This window comes from Hippoglossus hippoglossus, chromosome 11, assembly GCF_009819705.1.
Source record: "Hippoglossus hippoglossus isolate fHipHip1 chromosome 11, fHipHip1.pri, whole genome shotgun sequence".
NCBI classification, from domain to species: Eukaryota; Metazoa; Chordata; class Actinopteri; order Pleuronectiformes; family Pleuronectidae; genus Hippoglossus; species Hippoglossus hippoglossus.
In genome coordinates, this window is record NC_047161.1 from 2260953 (window position 1) to 2284339 (window position 23387).

The 23387-nt window shown below is 44.8% G+C and overlaps 2 protein-coding genes across 4 annotated transcripts in view; both read left to right on the forward strand.

The window, feature by feature from the left end:
• LOC117770959 (tapasin-like) overlaps positions 1–23387 on the forward strand; it is a 1175540-nt gene that overhangs the window by 249690 nt on the left and 902463 nt on the right. The gene's annotated exons all lie outside the window — the stretch shown is intronic.
• The window catches only part of pvrl2l (PVR cell adhesion molecule related 2 like), a 220870-nt gene that overhangs the window by 68573 nt on the left and 128910 nt on the right, over positions 1–23387 (forward strand). The window lies entirely within an intron of this gene.

Here is a 23387-nt window from a genome sequence, read left to right on the forward strand (position 1 = left end):
GTTGTTCTGCTCTTCTTCCGTCTACCACACCGTCCGTTTCTGCATCTCTCATCCTATGAAGCATTAATTAATGGATTCATTGAAAAGGGCCTCACATGTTTTATTTACAACTAACCTCAAACATGTGTTTAGTCACATTAATGGGTAATATTGAGTGTAAACTTTCTTTTCAGTAAACAAGAGTTTCTCTCTGAATTATTTCAACTCGTAAATCAGCAGAAACCAACATGCAGCTCTCATTTCCATAGAGTTTAAACTTTAACTAATTCTGCGCCTGTTGTTGATACGGAGTTCTTCTCATAATAAACACACACTTGGAAGGAAGAGAGAGAGAGAGAGAGAGAGAGAGAGAGAGAGAGAGAGAGAGAGAGAGAGAGAGAGGACGGCAGAGCGAGCTGGTCGCCTGTTTCCTCCCAAATTACATTCTGGTGTCAGGCTTGGCTGCTTGTGGGAAAACATCTCAACCCAGAAAAACATTACAGTGGTAAATCCAGAAAGTTGGACTCATCAGCGTTCCATGTGTTTGTGCCTCTTGTGTGTTTTGTTCCTTTTCACAGCATCAGAATGCACGGATTAGGAAACATGAGCACAGTGTGTGCAGCGTGCGAGCGCCAAGTCACAGAATGAAACAAATAAATCACACTGAAAAAAAAAATACTCAGACGATAGAAAAGAAAGAAAATAAACTGCTCTGATTGTTGTTTTTCATAATCTGCTGGACTTTGGACGCCGTCGGACTCACGAGCTGCTGCTTGTTGATAGGAAATCCAACCAGGAAACAAATAGATGATGTGACTGTGGGAGATCATTCAAGCACTTGAATGAACCGTGGAACGATGACTGTCAAACACAGACGTGGCTTTTCCATTGAATATCGTTCAGAGGCAGGATTGTTAAATTCTTTCTAAAACTCTTGTTGTCTTATTTGTTTGACATGATTCAGACCTAATGAAAGTTGCCGAGCAAGTCAGGGACAACTTGTCTTTTGGCAGTTGTCAGGTCACCGCGAGTTCATGTGTTCTGAGGGCGAAGCTCGGGCGAGTTTGACAATCCGCTGCTCGTTCATCGTGCAGATGATATTCAAAAGTATCTGAGCTTCCATCATTTCAAACGCTGTCTCATCCATGCTCGCAGGCATCGTGAGCGCTCACCCCCCCCCCCCCCCCCCCCCCGCCTCCCTCCTGCCATCCCTCCATCCATCTGTCACCTCCCGTATCATAATTATACAGAAAGGAGATAAAAGATTACAGTGACATAGAGAGAGCACATTGAATAACGCCTCTTTAGAGCAGGTCGTGTCGTTTCTCTTCAGCTGACGACGTTCCAGGCGGCGGCAGATCAGGTAATTGAAGCCGGGCCCTTTAAACCCTCCCTGCAGTGTCTCAAATGCAGATCCGGCTCCATGATAGTGTCTCTGCTGCCATGCGAGCTAATTACACTGTGAATCCCCAAGGACCAGTAGCAGGCTATACTCACAATGACCCAGCGCCGCACCACACCTTGTCAAACAGTGTTTAAAGCAGAGATTGGGCGGGGGGGGGAGGAGGAAAGAGGTGCTCAGGAAAATGAAATCGGCCTCTCCACTGTGCCGTTGGTGTCTTCTGCTTTATCTAACTCTTGTATTCCCCTCCTGTCTTTCTGTCTGTCCTCGCTCCCTTTTATCTTTGTTTCTGTCAATTACTGTCTCTGGATTCGACATTAACTTGCATCCGGGATGGATGAATTATAATCAGGCGACAGAAGAGGAGCACGAATCTCGGTGGGAATGTTTGCAGAGTGCACTGAACTTCTGTCATCTGAAGGTGGTGCGAGACGTGTTTGATCACAGGCGAAACATTTGCGGCTACGTGAGCGGAAAGACGACGTTCCCTGATCAAACCGCGGCGCACGCACGTCAACCAGGTGTTGACCGAGGAACACACGGATCAAAACAGGCTGTCGGGACAGGAAGAGGAGCGGCTCACAGCTGTTTTAAATATACAAAAACGTGTTTTGTGCAAAGGGGAAAGAGAAAAGATGAGTCATGTCAGATGTAGACAAAGATATTCTATTCTCTATATGTTTTTTGGTGGAATTTGGTTCAGGATCGACCATTTGGCTTAGATGAAAGAATCAGGATTACACAAAAACCTTTAAATAATAAGTTGGTATTGGTAATTAACCTAATGTGATTAATGATAGTACTTTGACCTTTTGTTGGTTCGTGCCGATCCAAACATCTGGTCTGTGTCCAGGTGTGTTAGATGATCTCACAGATCTCAAAGCGCTCGTCTGGATGGACAGATCCTTCTGGTCCTGACAACCAATACACGTCAGTGTGGATGTAGCTTCAGTGGACGGACATCACTTCAAAGCTGTTCCCAGTTAAAGGGCGTCACGCTGGGTGACTGACAGGTGATCTCAGGGGCGCGGAGTGCTCAGCCAGAGGCCTGCACCTGCCACAAGAGAGCTCAGATTAATCACATCTGTAAAAGATCCCACTTGAACTGTCAGCTGGAAAATACATCAGCTTTGATTTACAAAACTCAAGATCGAATAGCATCAGTGCCATTTGGCCGAGGGGTGGAGCCTGGGTCGAGAGGAGGAGGCAGCACATATACAGACATCACATGTTTTTAATCTCGTTTCAAGATGACGTCTTGGTCTGAGTCGTCTGAGTATCACACCTCTCTTTCATACAGTTCGTAATTTCAGTTTTGTGTCCATCACATGTTCCTGGAAATTTACCAGACATTCCCCTGCTTAATTCTCACATGGTCTCACTCACGTTTTCCGGACGTTTTACCGAGGGGCTGGCAGGAAGAGTTCTGGAAAACTGGACTCCGCTGCTTGTCTTCAAGCAGTTTGAGTGAGTTTAGAAACAGCCTGTAGACGTATAAACTTACTTTCTTCATCATTCTCCTTCATCCCGTGTTTGTCAATGCGACACAACGTGTCTCCTCCGCCTCGTCGTCCTTCATCTACATGCCAATGCCCCAAAGGTGTTTATTGGTCCAGAACATTCTCTTCTTCTTCTTCTTCTTCTTCTTACGTCAAGCATCACGCCCCACACTCAGTGTTTCTCTCTCTTCGTCTCCCCCCTCTCTCTACCTTCACCTCCCCCATCCCTCGTGCTGTATTTCTCCTTGTCCTGTTTTTTCACTGGTACTTTTGTGCGTTATTACCCGTCTCTTTCACAGGTAATACGATTAACCTCTAGATTCAGGAAAGGGAAAATAGCCTCTGCTAAGACCAAGACATTAATCCTCTGCATGAGATTTCTCTCTCTCTCTCTCTCGCTCTCTCTCGCTGCGTGTTGGAATTTCTCTCTCGTCTGGCTAAATGAGCAAGGCAGTAATAAAACACACCCATAATATGTACATACATAATTTCTACGCAACAACACAACAATACTCACACACACACACACACACACACACACACACACAGTCACACAGTAAATTCAGACTATACACGGTACATAAACAAGCCATTCACAAAAGTAATGTCCTGCCGGAGGGGACTGTGGGAAAATGAGTTTCAGGATGGATTACCATTGTGTTGTGTCGTCTGGGCCTCTGCCCTGGTCCTCGCTGGTCGTGTCCTCTGAAGTGCTGCAGTCCGCGGTCCGCAGTACACACACGGCGCTCTAAACCTCCCACGGTGGATGTAAAAACATAGGATTAGTGGAAACACTGGCTTTCATGCCCATCCCAAACGTTTCTAAACCCATGCTGGGATTTGGCGATCCGACTTACTGCGGCCGTCCTGTAATTACGGGCTGTGTTGTTTCGCGGCTCGGCAGGGAAACGTGGGGTTTGCAGTTTAGTTGGTGGTAGACGCCGAGGACGGGGGGGGGCTGTTGGATGGGTTCATTCTGAGTGGATTATCGAGTGGACAACAGCTACTTGAGCTGGATGATCACATGACAGTTACCAACTGTGACTCATATCACATTAGCAACTTGAATTAGGTCAATTGTGAAAATATTGGTGTCCATGTTAACGTTGATGAGAGAGAGGTCAGGAGACAGAGGTCAGGAGACAGAGGTCAGGAGACAGAGGTCAGGAGACAGAGGTCAGGAGACAGAGGTCAGGCTGGTTGGCGGCAGCAGAGAGGCCGGGGTAACTCAGATAACCTCTCCCTACAACACTGTGGTGAGCAGTTTGTTCAGATGGTGCAGATGATCAGATGATGATTTTTATCCATAACCATCGCAACACTTTGGAAATTATGAGGGAAAAATGCAACTTTCATCCATTTATCAACACGAGACACAGAACACTGCGAGTGTTTCTCACAGCAACAATGTTATCTGAGTGTTTTTGTGCGAGTGGATGTTTGTCTGTTGGTCTTTGTGTGTGTGTGTTGTTGTGTTCACCAACAATGGGGGGGGGGGCTTGCTTTGTGACAGCCTTCTCATCTGCCTCCATGTTCCCCTCTCATTTCACACTTGTTGCAGGGACGTGTGAAAGCTGTCGTTTGTCAGACAGCCCAACGTCTTGAAAGCATCGGTGGAGAAGTCTGTTATTTTACCTCGTTGATTGTATAATTTTAGTATTTTGCCTCCGGGGGACGAGTCGTCGAGTATCTTCAAAGTTTTAGAAGACAACATCAGTTAATCCTTTTGATTTCTTTGTCCAAAAAAAAAAGTCGATCTGCAGCCAGCGGAGCTCGAGAACATCTTCTGTTCTGAGCATCAAGAGCCAGAATGTTAAAGCTTCTACGTCATCGTGAAAGCAGCTGATGTTAAACTCGTCTGAACGTCCTCGCAGCAGCCATGAGAGATAAAACTGACACAAATCATCTTGGATATAAACTCAACAGCTCATTAGGTGAATAGTGTTTTTCAGGTTATTTAAGATTTTGTACACATGCCCCTTTAGGCAGAAACATGGCTGTTACACTCATAGAAATCACTTCCTTAAATATGCCAGATTTTCTCAAATCAAGAGCCATGAATTATTCATTAAGAAACCGGTGAAAATGTCAAAAAATAAATAAAATAAATCCTCATCTCGAAATGTTAACGAAGGTGATGGAATATTCCTGAGAATCTTTCTCAGAGATGGTTTCTGCTCCGTCACCCGATCGTGACTCAGACTCAGGCTCCGAAATGTGTTTGCAACCTGGATACTTCGGCTTCATTTCTGGATCGTGGGAGGAAGTGGAGACACGTCGTCCATCTTTATTTACAATCTATACTTGTTTTTGTTCCTGTGTGAAACCAGAAGCAAAAGCAAAGCTACTTAGAAAAGTTAAAAAGCTCCAGTGCACTGTCAGAGGAAACATTTAAATCCAGTCGTTTAGCCATGAAGTGTCCGGGACGTCTGTTAGAAAGCTTCCTCGCTGACTTTGATGTAGCAGCTAACGAGAAAGAAAAGAGGTGTTTCAGTGTGGTCACTGAAGAAGATGGACGGCAGGAAACAATAGAGAGAACGTCATTGTCACAGATCAGCTTAATGGCTTCACAGGCAACGAGGCACAAATCAATAGAACAAGAGCAACGGCACTTTTCAGGTGCTCGGAGAACGAGAGAGAGAGAGTCTCCGTGTTTCTCTACGTGTGTTTGTGTTGCGTTTGCATAATGGGAGTAATGAAAGTCTGCAGATTTAAAAATAAATCACCTGGTAATACTCGCGCTGAAAGAGCTTACGCCATCTTTTGAGCAGAGGCGAACAAACACGGAGCCGAGGAGCGTCACCGAGGCTCCGCAAACACAAAGAGAATCAGTGTGTACGTTTTAGAAACAAGTCAGAAAGATGCGATTAATATTAACCTTCAAAACAGTGTGGGTGATGAATAAATGCAATTAGCTCTCATATCTCGTTCCTGTAGATCAGTGCATTTATTTTAGTTTTTTAATAATATTAATTCACATATATACACGATATTGTAGGTCACATCAACATGAATATTGTGTAGAAATGTTAAGTAAACATCAGGGAAAGTCTTTTCTAAGAGATTTAAATACTGTTAAAATCCATTAAATGTCATGTGAATGTGTGTGTATGTAGGTATTGAGCATATTTCTGTGCTGGTCCTCATGAAATCTAAGAAAGACGGGTTTCAATTTTGTGGCTCGTCTGTTTTTCAGTTCCATGTCGTTGAGTGACACATGAACATGCATGAAGATATGGTGACAGGCTGCAATCCAGTTCATCCAGTACATCCAGTGCAGCCGGCACAGGGAAAAGGCAGTAATTACTCTGAAATGAATACTGTGTGAAGCAGAAGCCTCTGCAGACCCTAGCAACAACCCAACAGACAGACAGACATGAGAGACATGAGAGACAGACAGACAGACAGGCAGACAGACAGACAGACAGACAGACAGACAGGCAGACAGACAGACAGACAGGCAGACAGAGAGACAGGCAAATAAAGCAGAGAGCTGCTGCAGCTCTTTCCTCATTCCATTTTCTTTGTCTCTCTGTCTCACTCACATTTAACTTCCAATTTCAAGGCTTCTGAGATTTATTTAGTGATCACTCCTGCTGTTCTCCTGCTCATTATGATATCATGAACCTTTGGTCTCTTGTTTCAGTCTCACTTTCACTTTTGCTTCCCTCCCTCCTCCTCTATCGTCTCCACCTCACATATGTCTCTGGTTGTCCTCCTCCTCCTTCCTCTCTCTCTCTCCCCCTCTTCGACTCCCTCCCTCCCTGCCGGCCGTCCCTCAGGTCAGCAGCAGAGAGTCGAGGTGTTGCTTGTCAATAATTTAATAAGCAGGGAGCGCTCCCCTCTTAACCAGGGCTTTGAATTATTAACCTGCGCGCCCGTGTGAACCGTACGCGTTAGTGCGCACAGCTCTGCCGGCATCAGGTGGAGTTGTACATTAGTCTGTGCATATGTTTGGCCACAGTGTTTACGTGTGAAGTGTGATAAAATAATTGCCTGTCAGAAGATGATGGAGCATTCCAGCCTCGTGCAGCCCGTGTTTGGATTGTTTTGAGTGGATGTGTAGAGGAGACAGCTGGGGAATACATGCAATGCATGTTTTATAAGCCTCTGTCTGCACTGTCTAGTAAACGAGATGCAGTCTTCATTTGTCTTTTCTTGAGTGTGCAGATGTGTGTGTGTGTCTGTGTGCATGGTCACCTGTGTGCATTTTGAAGTGAGGCTATATGCAAAGTGTGTTGTGCACATGCATCTCCTGGATGGATGAGACATGACACTTAATGCAGTTTTATCTGTCACCAGAGTTTGAGTGCATGTGCAGCTTTGGTTATTAATGTTGTGTGTGAGCGTCAACATGCAGTTGAGCTACTAAGTTATGGATGTGTGTGTCGTGTTGTATGTGCGTGTCTCCCTGCATGTGTGTGTGTGTGTGTGAGAGAGAGAGTTTCCTGTGCTTGAGGCCAGTGGCTGCATTCGTCTCAGTGAAGGTGCAGCATCCATCACAGACCCAGCAGAGCTGTGCTCAGAGAGCTGGAGGAGGCCTCAGTGGGTTCGGCGCAGCGCAGTCGGGCAGATGGATGTTGTTTGTGGTTGTAAGGTGTTTGTTTATTTATGTATTTAATTGTGTGCTGTGGGTAAGAACATTGTGTAACGGCACATGGAAATATTGTGCAGAGATTTACTTGTGCGTTTTATGGCCGTTAATAGATAATATTGAACACGTTTACATCAATATTAACAACACGACTTGTTCCTTTTGGTTGAAGTATTTGATTTGTGGCTCCAATAATAAGACATTTGTTATCACAATCAAATAAACTGGATAATGGTTAATCCTCTCCGATTTAAACTGCTGCTGCTGAAGCACTTTAAAAACCTCAAAGTCTGTGTTCTTTTCCTTTGGGCTGCCCTGATTGATTATGCATAATGGTTCCACACCTCTTTCAGACACAACAAAGGAATTTGTCCGGCAACTCGCTCACATCCTGCCTGACCACGCACCCCCGCCTCGCTGTGAATTTTTAATTGGCTGCATCTGTAGGATTTCACAGAGGTGTTGCAGAGTGTCAGCGCTGCAGTCGGGGAGAGAGAGGCTTATTAGCTCCTCACCTTTTCAAAGCGAGGCAGAGTCAATACGACGCGACGCTGCACAACGGAGCGCTGCCTCGTTAGCTCCAGCATTTAGCACCGGAAGCTTTCACTCTGGGTTAGCAGAAACTTTGAAAATGTGCTTTTAAATTGAAAACCTGGATGCAGATCAGCTATTTAGTTAATGACCCTCAGAACATTTGAGATGATCTTTTTATGTCAGTGATAATTAATGGGCATGATGTTTCCTTAATCAAGCCACACACACTTCAACGTGCTGTCAGGCGTGCGCTGCCAACTGCCATCTTGTTCAGTGGAGTGTTAGCTTGTTAGCTTTCCCTTTGAGGTCTCGGGACTTTGTTGTGTGTTATGTTAATTAGCGATATGTCGAATGTGGAGATAGAAGGCAGACGAGGAAGTCGTGGACGTCCTTCACTCGTGCCTGGTTAATTTCACACGGGCCTCAAAGATGTTAATTCTCTATTTCGTAGAGAACTTGAAAGGAATGCGGTAATTTACCTGTCTTGTTAAATGTGGACAAATTGCCTAGAGAGTGTGGAACCTGCTCTCCATCCTCTGATGTGCTCACTGTTATCTGAGAACTCTGAATATTGCAGTACTCAGCGGGTGAGGATTACACATCGGCTGCTATCGTTTTCCTGTTTCTCAAGTGAAGCTGCGTTTCCTGGAAGGCCTGGAGACCACATCCATGAGAAATGGACACAACAGCCTGATCGGACATTCACCTCTTCCTCTTTTGCAAGGGAGTTTTTGTGCTTGTTTCAAGTTGGCTCTGTTCTAGTGCATGCATCTATAAATATGCATGTGCAAAGAGTGCTTTTCCATGTTGGCAAACAAAGTGCTTTACACTTGCCATCCTCCCACTGCTCACCCACACACCGGTGGCAACAGAGCTGCTGTTTGAGGTAGTGGCCTGGACATCAGGGTCTAATTGGGATTTAGTGTCTTGCTCCTGGACACTGAGACATGTGGACCCTGTGATAACCTGCTGAACCTCCTAAACTACAGCCTCAAACACAGTGTATAAAAGAAAGAACAGCAGAGGGAAAGAAGCCGGAGAGTAACGTGCTGCTCTGGTCAGGGTTTTGGATCGGCAGGCGGTGGAGCTAAAAACCACCGAACGTAACCCGTCCAAATCACAGACACAAGAAGCTAGCGACCAGCTGGGGGACGTGGTTTAAAGCAGCTCTCAGGTGATAGTGGTGAACAAATGTGGGATTTTAGTTTCTGCGTTAAGCGGCTATGTTTTCAGAAACAAGCCTCGAACAGCGATGACTCTACAAACCTTCTGTTCACTGCATTTTACACTTTGTATGAACGCGTGTGGGATGTTTGCATTGGGCCTTGTTGGGCCTGTGGTGATGCTGGTTCCCTCCTGAAACTGTAACAGTGACCTGCAGCGAATGATCCACGGCAAAAGAAGCCCGAAGTTTAAGATGAATCCTTCACGTTGCTTCATGTTTGTAGATGTTTAACCACTGTTCACTTATTGTGGCTGTTTTCACCGCTGAGTTATTCCAGCAGCTGCTTCTTTGCCTCTCTTTCATGCACACAGCCTTGTTTTTGTTCATTCCAGCAGTTTTAGTGAGACCCGACCTTGATATATATATACAATGCACGTCAGGACTATGACATGGAAAGTGGATTATTGTACTCGCCTATATATTGTGTTTTTGCCAGCATGTTTTGTTTGGGATGCACTATGGTAAGAGGCAGTGAGAGGCAGCTTCTGAAGAGCCTCAGCAAAGATACTAATGTACCTCTCCAGCTCGCTTTCATCACTGCTGCGTAAGTGTGTGTGTGTGTGTTTGTGTGTGTGTGTGTGTGTGTGTGTGTGTCATGTTATTCAAAAGTTCTGTATCAAGGATTCATGCTGAGTTAGCAACAGACACACACTTTCTTCTCTCCCACACACTTGCACAGATGCATTTTACACCGTAACCTACATGCAGGCACACATGTATGTCACTGTGATGTGTTTACGCATGCCTGCACTCACGCACTTCCACTTTACCACGTTCAAATCCCTACACGATGGTGTTCCCTCTCTCTCTCTCTCTCTCTGTCACTGTAGCTGACACACTCACACTCAAATAAGACTTGGAATTTGTTTTTATGCATCAACATACACTTCATTTACCATCTGTCACACAAAAAAACGTTAAATCTCTTTTTAATTTCCTCACTATGCCGCTTTTTATGTAGCTTAGGAACACAAACAATCCAAATCACATCGCACGTGCAGATATATACAAACGCACACATACATGAGTGCCGCAGGCCTGACAGGAGAACAAATGTTTGAAATTAAGTGGCATAAAGGGAGAGATTTTTTGAAGAGTGTCGAGAACACGGGAGACAGACGGTGACGAAGCAACGAGCAGTGACACAGAGAGAGAGAGAAAGCGACGCGATAAAAAAGACGGCGAGAAAGTGCAAAAACAACAGTGTCCAAAAGAAGAACAAAGTAATAGCTGGTGTAGAAGAGAGAAAGGATTCAAAGGGACGTACGGACAGATTGATAAAAAAAAAAAAAGTGTCAGGGATGCGGAGTGACAGAGCGGGAAATGAGAGAGACAGCGAAGAAAAGACCGACTGAGAACGAGACGGACTGAAATGGTTAAAAAGCTGTGACAGTGACGGAGAAGTGTAAAATAGGATGACATGGTGAAAGAGCTTTGGATGATGGGAGAGAGAGGCAGCTATATATAAATATATAACTACAATAAAAAAAATACAGAAAATACAAGACCGTCGTGATCCCTTCCTGTTCCAGCCCATTAACTCCAAATCATACTGTACATTACAGCTGACCATTTTCCAAATTGTTCCACAGGCGTTCAGATGAGATTCTTTCTGCTCAGGCAGCTTCTGCTTTTACCTCATTACAGTGAACTTCAGTATATTATGCTCCGAGAGAAAATCAACTCCCAGGCACTTAGAGCTCGCTGATGACGGCTGCTGGAAACACGCTGCTGGTGTTGGCTGGCAGAAGAAGGGAAAAGTCTCGGCGTCAACTATTATTCTAAAAAAGTGACGGCTTTACAAAAAAAAAACTAAAACAAACCATTTCCCGAGGTCTTGAACAGTAATGACTTCACTGGGCAGAGTAAATGCCGGTTATTAGAACTGATAGAGAGGCTCTGCTGCCACATTGGAAATCCAAAGAACTCCTCAACTACCTAATTGGACGTCTCAGACGTTTTGGACACGGTTCTTTTTGTGCGTATTTCTAGTGAGATGTATGAAACTAATTGGGTCAAATCTAGAATATTATAAAGTGGCTGCTGCTGATATGACAATGATGGTGTCGCAACCCTTTCTCCACATGGAACATATAACATCTGTGTCTTTAATTAGCAAATCTAATCAATCAGCTTTCATACAGGTGAGTGCAGTTCACAGTACGAGACAGAACAATACCGTGGAATAGATTTTTAAAAGCTATAGTATTAAAAAAGAAAAGTCAGTGAAAGATCTTTATCGCTGCTGAAGTCTCATTGAATCAGACTCTATTACATCTGCAGCACATTCAGATGCACAGAGAGGACGACAGCTGGGCTCAATGTTTTTCTTTATACGTCACAGATGATAACTGAGTGAAATGTTTATCACAGTTCTCTTTTATAAGGTGGAAAAAGACTCTTATTCAACCTTGTGCTGCTTTCGCCTTTCACGTTAAATCGACTGCACACAAGTCAGACCTGTAGCCGGCAGAAATATATCTGGATCCGACCAAATCCAATACCTGCTTTTATTTTATCGTAAACCCTGAGTCATATTTATTATTTACTACTTTATTCAGACGTGAAATCTACATTCTTGAGTCGGTGAATTGACGAGGTGCTTGTCAGAAAGAGGGAACAGCCTGTTGGGTGAGAGGTGTAATTGGAGGAACAGATAACTGTGAGTCAAGGTGAACCAGGTGCTGGGGATGAGTCAGACTTGATCCAACTTTTTAAGAAACAGTTTGCTTTTTCCACGACCTGCACGACCTTCAAGCACAACATCAACGATGGAGGACGACAGCAGCTCCTTGCAGGTGTTGCATGTTTCTTGTGGTCACGATGATCCCGCCCCCAGTCCCTGATCGTCAGAGTCAAACCAGTTCTTATGGTTTAAGATGAAAAGGGGCTTGAACTGACTTGGTGGAAAGGGGATGAGAGAAAATGTGTATTTTAATAGCATAATTAATAAAACAGGAAGTGTTCTGTTACTGTAGCAGGTTGTTGTTGGTCAGAGGACGAAGAACACAGGTACAGATTCTTTGGAGTTTTAGATAAGTTCCTGTCTTCAAGGGTCAAACTAAGAGATTGTTCCATCTCTTAGTGACATGAGAACATGTGGGCGATTGCTCCTGTGGGAGATTTACTAAAAACAAAAATGTGTCAGAGAGGAGAGAGTAGACAACAGACTGAGGAGACACAAGGAGCAGAGCTTTGAGGAAAATGAGAAGCGCAATAGGCCACTGGATGTGGAGACGGACGACTCAAGGCCAGGAGCAGATGAAAGCAGAGAAAAGTAGCGCGGAGTGCGAGAGATGAAGAGGTGCACACAAAATAATGGAGATGAAAGAGGGAGAGAGTGGGAGAGAGAGAGAGCGAGCAGAGGGACAATGGGTATCTGAGAGAGACGGAGAGCGGCGGGCTGACCTTGAGAAAATGTGGGCGAGGGAGGGGACAGCAGTGACAAAGAGGGAAACGGAGAGAAGAGGAGGCACCGAGGAGAAGCCGGGAGGCAGAGTGGAGAGAGTTGAATGAGCCCAAGGGAAGGTGAGGACGAACAACAGTCCTACAAACAGAAGACATGCAGAGAGAGAGAGAGAGAGAGAGAGAGGGACTGTGTCTCCAGCAGCTTGATTAATTACATTTTGTCAGTGGTGGAACTGTCCGGGGTCGTCTCTGTGTGTTAGCGATTATTCAGGTTTTTTTCTCCTCTCATGTAGATGTTGATGAATTTGACTTAAAGTTCTGCCCACAACCTCTGAAAACAGTTTATTCTCTGTGCTAATTACAAAACCACGGGCATTAATCTGCGGCTGCAACCGCCCTCGCTGCTCCGACGAGGCTTCACACAAACATTCCTGAAAATGGTCTCAGGGATTTGTTCCCACTCGGCTGCGAGAGCATTAGGGATGGTGGGAGATAAGGCCCGACTCGCAGCGGGTGTTCCACGTCAAGGGTGTCGGATGGGGTTGAGGTCAGGGCTCGGTTATCTCTCCCTGTGCTCTGGAGGATTGTGTCCAGACACGAGAGGATTCTCTCCGACTGGTGCCGACAAAACTCAACGCTGTTTTTATTGTGCACTGTAACATGAAGATTATTTCATGGGGCCTAACCCGAGCCAGTCAGTAGCTCCGGACCATTGACTGTGTGTAAAAATGGACGTAGACTCCGGGCCCGGAAAGTGAAGCAAACGCGGAAGTATGTGAAACCTGTATTCTCTCAAATGACCAATAGAGGGCGACTCCACTTTTTGTCTCTATAGAAATCTACGAGAAAATGACTCGACTTCTTCCTTGATTTGCTGAACATTTTCCTAAATAGTATTTTCTCAATCTCTTGTTTAAAATCGTCTTCAATAGAGCAGGATGTTCATTTTGTAAATCATGGTCAATCAGCTGATAAAGCATGCTGCACATTGGGGCACGGACATCGCGTGATTGACAGCTAGTACCGTCCAATGGGTGTAGGTGGGCGTGCAGTGTCCTCGAGCTCTCAGTCAGGCTCCACCCCCTGCTCCTCCAAATATGGTTACTTCTGGGTTCTGGACAAAACGAGAAACTCAAGGAATCAAACCCCCGACTAAGCAGTAAATAAACCAATGGGTAACGTCGTGTACATGGATGTTCACGTAGCCTCAAACATTTCTTTATCGTGTCGTATTCAGCCGTGTGCCACTTTGCTGTTAGTTCCCAAAATATACCAAATGTGTTTGTACTCTAGAGGTCTCATTGTGGATCTGCTGCTTAATGATGGGATTTTGAGGAATTATCCGAGTACCGGGATCTGCTCTTCGTGGCCGTCGGCTCCGTTCACAGAAACTCTCATTCTCTCTCAAAACTCATTCTTTGAGGAAATTAACAATTTTTTGTCCCAGACCAAAGTACAAAATAATCTGCTCCTGTTCTCTCTCACTCTTCCCTCCGGGCTCTGCATCTAACGCAGCCGCCACTAAATTGAGACATTTGATGTGAAGTCACAGGAAAACATAAATATGCGGCAGCAGCTTCACCGCCCACTGCATCGGTTTAGTTTGTCCTCCCCGAGGCTGATGAAGACTGTTTTACTGGAAGCAGGATGTGGCGACATATTGTCTGAGTGGAGCGGCCGGCGGACGGGTAATAAGAGGCGTGATGTGCTGTGCGAGCGAAGGAGGAGAGAGAGCAGGGTCAAAGTAGAAAGCTGCATTACAGCAGGATGTGGGCCACCTGCTAAACATCAGCATGTTAATGTGAGCATGTAGCCCGGGGCCTCACGGGGCCACAACCATGGCTGTGAAACCATTTGTGGACCTGCAGCTACAACACTCATTTTGTATTTGTCTAATTCTTATAGTCTGGCCCAATGTCAGCTGGGGTTTGCTGCCTGTGAACTTTAAAGAGGATGGATGGTGGGTGGTTCACATCATCACTTATCGTCCCTAAAAGCCGATCACACCTCGTTTAGGTTTAGGATGTGAGATGCAGCTCAGATACAGAAGAGCAGCGGGCGGATGAAAAGAAAGAGAAAATGGGGAAGGAGGTAGAGAAGGGGAAGGGAGGGAGGAGTCAGCCAGAGAGCAGGAGGGAGGAGGAGGAGGAGGAGGAGGAGGAGGAGGAGGAGAGGCTGACGGCTCGAGTTGAGGAGATCAGTCTGCTTAGTGTCCGTCAGTCCGACAGGAGGGAGACTGAAAACAGCTGGGGGCTCTCACTGTGTGTGTGTGTGTGTGTGTGTGTGTGTGTGTGTGTGTGTGTGTGTGTGTGTGTGTGTGTGTGTGTGTGTGTGTGTGTGTGTGTGTGTGTGTGTGTGTGTGTGTGTGTGTGTGTGTGCCTACTGCCAACATAGGCCGCCCTCTGTGTCGTGTGTGTGTTTACACTGGAGAGACAGAGAGGGATGGGGGGGGGCACGGCAAGGACAGCCAGAGATCAAAAACACACCCACATAAATGCACGTACACACAAACACACAAAGCCAGACTATGTTGCCAATGATTGGTCAGTGTGCACGACTGTTGGCTGCGATCTCGATACCTGCAGAGATAATAGATTTGGAGAGGTCACTCTCTTTCTCACACACACACACACACACACACACACACACACACACACACACACACACACACACACACACACACACACACACACTTTACACTCTTTATATGGTCGAGCTGTCATCACTGCACCAAGTCAGAGAGAGAGAGAGGATGGGTTCCAGGATATGAAATCAGTTGTAGTTGGTCGAGCGAGAGACGAATAGTGAACCAGGGTAGGAATTGAATTGTAGCAGAGATAATGTCCTGGTACACAATGTTCTGCCCCCCCCCATCCATTTCTTCTCATCTCTCTTCAGCTCAGAACTCAAAGAGACAAAACCCTCCCCGTCTTTTTCTCATCTGTGTTTACCAAACCCTTCATATGCAGCTTCCTTGATAAACTATATAAAAAGTACAAATGTGATTTAACTTGTTTCAGCTCTTTACTTCTTGGCATTTTATCACTTAGAGCTGTTTTACGGTGGTGGAAGATTGTGGCGGCCGTGTAAAAGAAGATGGATTTTAATGCTGAGATGTCAATTTTATTTGCAAACGAACTTGGTGAAAAGATTGAGCTCATCATAGGAACGTCAATATTTGATATTATCCAAGCGATTCGCTCAAAGTTCGATACCCGGCCCTCCTGCCGGCTCTGTTCTTCTCTTCTCTCTCGTTATCTCACTCTTGTGAGGAGGTGTCTTCTGCTCCGCTCTTCTGTTTTACTCGGCTCCGCTTTGTTTTTCCACCGGAGCTTCTATCCTCTCAGTCTGCACAGTTTCCGTGCTGCTGCTTGTTGGAGGTCACCTAATGTGTTCCAGCAGAGCCGGCTTCACGAGACGGTGTAATATTGCATCAATAGGTTATCTTATGAGAAATGGTAATATTTGCATTTGTGACGGCGGGTGATTTTTCTCATATTGCTTTTTACATACGAGCGAGTGGTTTGCAGAGTACGGTGAAGACGGAACAAGGTCATGTTCTGCAGGAAACTTGCAGAATTTGAATGTCACGTCAGGTCTGAGTTTTCTCCAAGTCTCAGCGACTCACTCACATCCATCTTTATTACAATAAATCAGGATCAGAAAACTGTGTGATCAAATGAGCTGATTTCTAAGCAAATAAAACATGAGCCAGTCAGACGAGGACATGAATCAAACTCTTTGACAATTTCGGAATTACATTTAACCAGATTTAAATTGACCACAGGGTGGTAGAAATCTTGTAGCAGACAGGCGGGCAAGCAGAAAAGCAGGCGATCAGAACAATGGAATCTCCAAACCAGAAACGGGACCAACAAACAAAACCACGGAGAGGAAACACGAGGGAACGAGGTGGTGACGGCTAAACAGGAAGAAAAACACCCGTGTGAGGAAACACTGGTTCAGCTGGGTCGTTGAGTGATGTCATGTCTGGATCCTGCAGCGCTGGAGTCACAGATCCCTCTTCCATTCTTTCAGTTTGACTATGTTCGAGTTAAGCTTTTACTCAGCTGTTGTTTTAGTTTCATGTTAACCTGCATTAGTTGATAGCACTTGTCAGCTAATAGTTCTGGTACCTGTGCTCCCTGTAGTGGGAACACTGGCCCCGAGTGTTCGAGTGTGATGACCACTGACCCCGGGTGTAACGAGCAGCGCTTCCCACAAAATGAGATTGTGCCGGGTGCTTGTGAAATACGTCCTCCAACATAACATAATGTTTCTCTCTCTCTCTCTGCCTGAGAGTCCTGATCCTTTCATGTGTGTTAAAGGAACTGCGCATTTTGACTTCAAGTGGTTTTAGCTTTTCAAAGTAGCTTGTATCGAACACGCCTCAAGGTACAAATGTAAATCTTTACATGTTGATGTATTTCCAGTTGTGTTTGTGCGTATTGAGCCCCAGCCCCCCCCCCCCTTATGATCCCAGATCCACGTCTTCGTCAGAGGCAGAAGTGCTAAAGTCTGCGTTTGTCTCCTGATCTTCGCTTATTAATTTGCGTTCAGCTTTGTAATCCTGTTATTTGCCACTTGCTTCTCGCTCTGGCAGAACATATCAGTAATTAGGGCTCCGTGCTCCGCTGGCCACATTACTCTCGTCTTAGTGTTCCTGCTGAAGAGTGCTTGTTAAAATGGACCTGCGCCGCTTTGAGATGAAATGAGCCAAATCCACCCCCATTGTTGGAGTCCACCCGTCTGCATCCGAGAGTCTCCGCCGTCCCAGAGCTGACGAGTCACAAGCTGACGAGTCACAAGTGGAAAAACTGAAAAGAAAATCCAAATGTGGATAAACTGGTTTATTTGCTTGTAAAATGTAAAAATGTTTTCAGCTTCTCGGTTTCCTCCTATAATTGATAATTAAAATTCCTGTTGCATTAACCATTTTGCATATTTATAGCTTCAGTTGGCAGTCACATGGTTTTGTTTTGAGCTGAGACGAATCAATTTCATAGCCCTTTTCTGTAGGTCTGCATTTTCCTCTCCATACATTTAATTTGAGGGATTATACATTATGTGCATAGTTGAGACGAGCAAAGTGATCAAGTGTTTCTGACTGAGAGGTTTGAGGATATATGAACAAGGTCGACGTGTCATGCAAATAGACTCACGCAGCCATGAGCCAGTTTCCTCAGGATGATGAAACGTGAGTGTGGCAGGCAGAGGTAGGAGATGTTCGTACAGCAGGAAGGAGCCGGTTGCATGTGAGTCATCTGTGATGGGCTTCTGCAGCTGAACGCACCTGAATGTGCTGTGTGTGCTCATAACTGCAGAGCACTTGTTCCTGGACAACATCCTCGCTGCCACATCTGGGTGACGGAGAGGAGTCCGATAAAAACAAGACTAGCACCAGAAAACTGACTTTCACATTACCTCGTCTGATCCGGACCCTCTCAGGTGTGAACAAGCTCAAAGTCTAAGAACCTCTCTGTGTGGAGCTGCCCGGCAAAAGTGTTTAATTCATATATTGAACAAAAGCACGGATCCCTGCTGATGTTCTCTCAGTGTGGGGAGTGGCTGGTTTTGGGGTTTAGCGTTACTTTGTGTTTTGTGTTACTTTGTGTTTTGTGACAGTTGATTATGTGAAGACGTCAACTTGAACTCTGGGAACTGATACCTGATCTGGTCATTAAGGAAAGTAATCAGCAATAGTAAAACATTTTTATTCTAGTAGGTGTTTTCGTTAATGAGCTGAACATTGGTTGATGTACTCGTGTGTTCGTCCAGGACGTTTTCTCTTAGGATGGTTTTCTGGGATCAGTTCCTGTTCCACAAGCTCACAACAGGATTGAGTGGATGTTACCGGACCTGCTTTTTAAGTATTTCTGTCGTGCACATGGATTTAACGTGATGTTTGGTAAAGTCAAATCTAGTATTTGTTTGTTTGCACCGTTGTTAATTCCCTGATTGAACCGACAGTAAAACACAGAAATAAGATGGAGAACATTCAGTCGTTTCTGAACCTTCTCTCCTAATTTTACTCCCTTTGTGCTCATTTCTGCCTTTGCTCGTCCTTTCCGCCAATATTGGATAACCATCCAATTTGTTCAGGGCTACATCTCTTCGATCTTGATCCTCTTCTGCTCGTTCCATTTTTTGAATAATTCCTTTTGATGAATTCCTCGCTGGCCTTTGATCTGAGCGGCGGAATGCGAGTGTGTCGAGCAGCAGAAGCACATCAGATAAGGGAAGGCGTGCTCTTCAGTGGGAGTCTGAGGAGAGCCGCGCTGCTTTGATCAACAATGCAGGGGGACGTGAAAAGAAACGGCCACGTATAAAAGGCAGCGAGGAACAGAAGCCATGGACACGGGTGCGGTGGCTCCTGTTTTCTGTGGAGATATGACAGAGACGTATCATTTAATGCGGCGCAGCAGCATATGGACAGCGTCTCGCTCCGCTCTCCCCCACCCTTAACCTTTTGTCCTCCCTGAAAAAGAGCCCAGTCAATCTTCCCTCGGTGAACTCTCTGTGCGACCCCGTCCCGCTGATACCGGATGTCACCGCCTTTCAAAAAATTGCGTGTCTTTGTTTCTGTTTGCACTTGGTGCAGGAGGAGCTCAGCGCCTGAGACCTGAGATACTGAACCCGCTGTTCGTTTCCCTGCTGGTGCTCTTATTATTTAATGTGTAAATGTAACCTGCAGTGGGAAGACTTTCATTATAGATTACACGTCTCTCGATGCATCACACAGGAAGAACACCTGATGGAACTTAGAGCTGAACTTTTACTTGAACTTTGTTTCCTCCGGTGAAGGTTTGCCGAGCTGAAATCTTCTCCGTCAGCACCTTTGCACATCCATATTTATACAGCCTCGCACATTCACACCTGGGAACCGCGGCTAGTCTTTCACCAGCGTTCGCCGAGGAGCTGTCAGAGGTTGAATGCGTTGCTTGAGGGCACCTCAGTAGTATTTGTTGAAGGAAGAAAGGACGTCTCTTGTTCGCGTTTCTTGTCTGTCCAGGGGCCTTTCTCCCACAGTAGTGTGGACACCATGTAACACCCAGAACCGCTGCAGCTTTACTCCTCACCTTGTTCCAGCTTCAGAGGCTGTTCTGGGTTTTACTCATCAAAGACGTCCAGTTAACTCCGTAAACCTGCATCGCAAGAAAAGGCCCCTGGACTCAAACCAGCCTCTTTTTTAAAAGTCAGAAGCTCATTCCTCAAACTGTCGGCTGTTACGTGTCGTGCTGGGTGTCATGACTTCTGCCTCACCTCGACGTCAGGCACTTTCTTTTAACATTCGGTTTTTTATTGGTTTTATTTTGCTGTGCTACGCTATGAAACACAGCCCTAAAGTATAAAGCTGTGCAGAAATCCAGGGTTAGTGTCAACAAGCTAAGGCTTCACTGTAAATCTGTGTGTATTCTCGGGGAGGGAAAAGACACTGAGAAGCGTTTTGAGTTTATTAAAGCAACTTCTACTGAGCAACAGCCACACGTGTTATTAATCGTGTTGGACTTGGTGTCTCAGTGAACTGAAACACACCTGAACTGGAGATAAACTCTGGTCTTTAGGGACTTTGAAGGTCTTTGCACATCAAGTTCATATTCATCAAATGCGTTTTTTTAATTTGTCATCAGTGAGGATGATTTTCTGGTCCTTTTAACTTCTTTAAAACAAGAACACATTGGGTTCATCCATCTCTGAGAAGTCCCCCGTCAGGAACAAGGAGGATCTTCTGATCAAGGAGCTGGGGAATCATCCCAATCGCTTCCAAGTCTGTTTCAGGACGTCAGAGGTCCGGTGTGATTCAGCAGCAGCTGCTGTTTTAAGGTCAAACAGTTGCCCAGTGTTGCTTTAATAGAGTAGAAACTGAAAACTAAAGATAAATCTCACAGGAGCGTTTTAACTCTAATGTGTGAGAAGTTACATGTCATGTAAAAGTGCATTTTCCTTTGTAAAACCAAAGATAATTGACTTCATTAACTGTGAGTGGATGCATGTGGAGTTGCACTTTCACTACTTTGCTGTACGTTTCGTTCACATGCAGATACCAGGGGCCAGAGGTCTGACACTTCGTTTGCCACCTCTGTGCTTTTATCTGACCGTTCATATCCCAGATGCATGGCTGATGTACCTGAATAGGTGGGAGTTGAAAGCTTTCTACGTTAACTTGCCCCGCAATTTGTAAAGTGTAACAAAATTACACATCTACCACCCACTCATCACGATAACAACAGCTCAGGGTCCTCCTGGAGGAGCGAAGCCAGCGGGTGCGAATGAGAAATCCCACGCACATCAAACAGAGAACGTCAGAAAGTTGGCAATTTAGTGTTAAATACCAATTACTGGTAACTCAGCTCTCAGGCCCACACACACACACACACACACACACACACACACACACACACACACACACACACACACACACACACACACACACACACACACACACACACACACTGCAACTGTAGACCTGCCCTGACGCCCCAATCACGCGGGTGAATGAGCAGCTTAGAACAGCAGAATACCAACTTTTCAGGAATGAATAACGTCAGACTTCTTGAGAGATAGTCCAGCGGGATTTGAAAAGGGTTTCATAAACCCTGAGGCCGTATCGTTTTCTCAGCTCGCGGGGGATTATACAGCCCTTCAATCCCAGCCAGATGAAAATGAAATCACCATAACTGGAGTTAATGGCAACATGGCAAAAAAATAAAAATAAAAAAGGAACCCACAGCGTGAATGTGACAGTGATCTGAGGCGTCAGCTGCTCGTTAATATTACAATAAATCAAAATCTGTCAATTCAAATATTTTACTTTTTACTTACTGGACTGTAAACAATATTTGAAAGTGGAAATTGTTATAAGAAGAAGAAGAAGAATTAGAATAATAAGACAGTACATTTTATTTGTATAGCGCTTCAAACAAGCTTAAAACTTAAAAACAAATAACTTAATTATAAAATACACATCATAATCACACCAGATCTAAGAAAGAGCAGGTATTACAGATTTTACAGAGAAACCAAAGCACCTCACATTTTCCTCTCATGGGACGATGGTGATATATCTACATATCTCCAGTGTGTGCGGTGGTGACACGGTATCCTGAAACCGAATCCTTAAGGTGCGATATTACACAGAGATTCAGCATTTCTCTCGGATTTAAATTTCAACCTTCAAACGCTGGATATGTAATTTCAGAATTAATTTCAGCTGTATTAGCATCTTTGTGGTTTAAAAAAACCCTCAGTGATGCCAGGAGCGTCTGACTGCCAGCTAATGGTAACTGTGTGTGTGTGTGTGTGTGTGTGTGTGTGTGTGTGTGTGACCAAAGCCGTCCTCGTGACAACTAATCTCCTCTCTCCTTTCCCTCCACCACATTGTTGATCAGTGTCCTGTTACTGAAAAGCCGACGCAAGATGCCGTAATTATGAGCTGTCAAATGCCAATTACCGGTAATTCAGCTTCCCAGTGTGCGCTGGATGAGACAGTCGCTCACTGCCAGCTCCGCTCTGCCTCCTCCCGGCTCCTCCACGCCACATTCCACGAGTTACGATGGCGTTTTTCTGTTTTTTTATTGTCATGTTTGAATGTCACGAGCGTCGGATTTTAATGGTGTTGACCTGTTTAACAACGGTGCTGCGTGTGAAATGGATCAAATCCCCCAGTGATTGATATCGCATGTTGTAGCCCTGAATCAGTCATTATTCACTCACGACTTACACGTGGACGATAATAATGTGATGAATGGTTTATCAGATTGTCTGGGAAAGACTGGTTGGAAAAATAATGCAGCTAGAATCAATATTTCAGCAGAGGACACGTCTCCGCAGAGACCTAGTAGTTCCCTTAAATTCAATTATTTTGCAGCAAATTGCACAGAATCATTGATTTGAGTCCTCAAAGTTTTCCTGATTTATTTTGTATCAAGATCTTTCTTCAGAAATTCAAAAAAACATAAAATCTCTTATCTCACAATATTAAATAAAATGATTTCTCTGGATCTGCACTTTTAATTAGCTCCTACAGTCACTGGGCTCTTGCTTTTCCTCATGTCCCATCCTTCCACCAAGTTTCAATAAACTCGGCTCAGTAGTTTGTGCGTAATCAACAGACAATTAAAAATAACGTCCTGTTATTAACGAGGGTAATTAGTTTTAGCATCTTTCAGCTCGTTTTGCAGCCGAACACTTTACAGTTCTGGTTCAGTCTTTGGTATCCGGCCCTAAAATTCAACTGTGTTCCTCTTGAACCAGTTCCAGGTAGTAATAATACACTGCGTCTACTCTAATGTCTGTAACACATGTTATTTGCTCCTATGCTTCTAAATACTTTTTATAGTTTGCACACTTCTATTCTTTGCATTCATTGCAAATGAAACGTTCACACGCTGCTGCATTTTAAGTATAAATAATGACGGAGAGGTGTTTAACACACAGAATATAATAGATAAAGATGACATGGATTAGATTTTGCCTACATTACAATTTCAAGATTGCACGTCTTGTTTATTTCCAGTTATATCCAGTTTCTCACATTCAATGATATCCGTCAATAGTTCCTCCCCTCAAACTGCCACTTCTCAGAAAACTGCAGTATTGCCAAGTAGCAGTGAGAACGAGGATATTTTTTTAATTAAAAATGTCATTCTATGAATCTTTGAAACCTCTTCTCCCCCTTGTGTGCATCACAGTGATAATAGCGCCTTCAAGCTTAATTTATGCCTGATCGCTCGGCGCTGCTGGCGG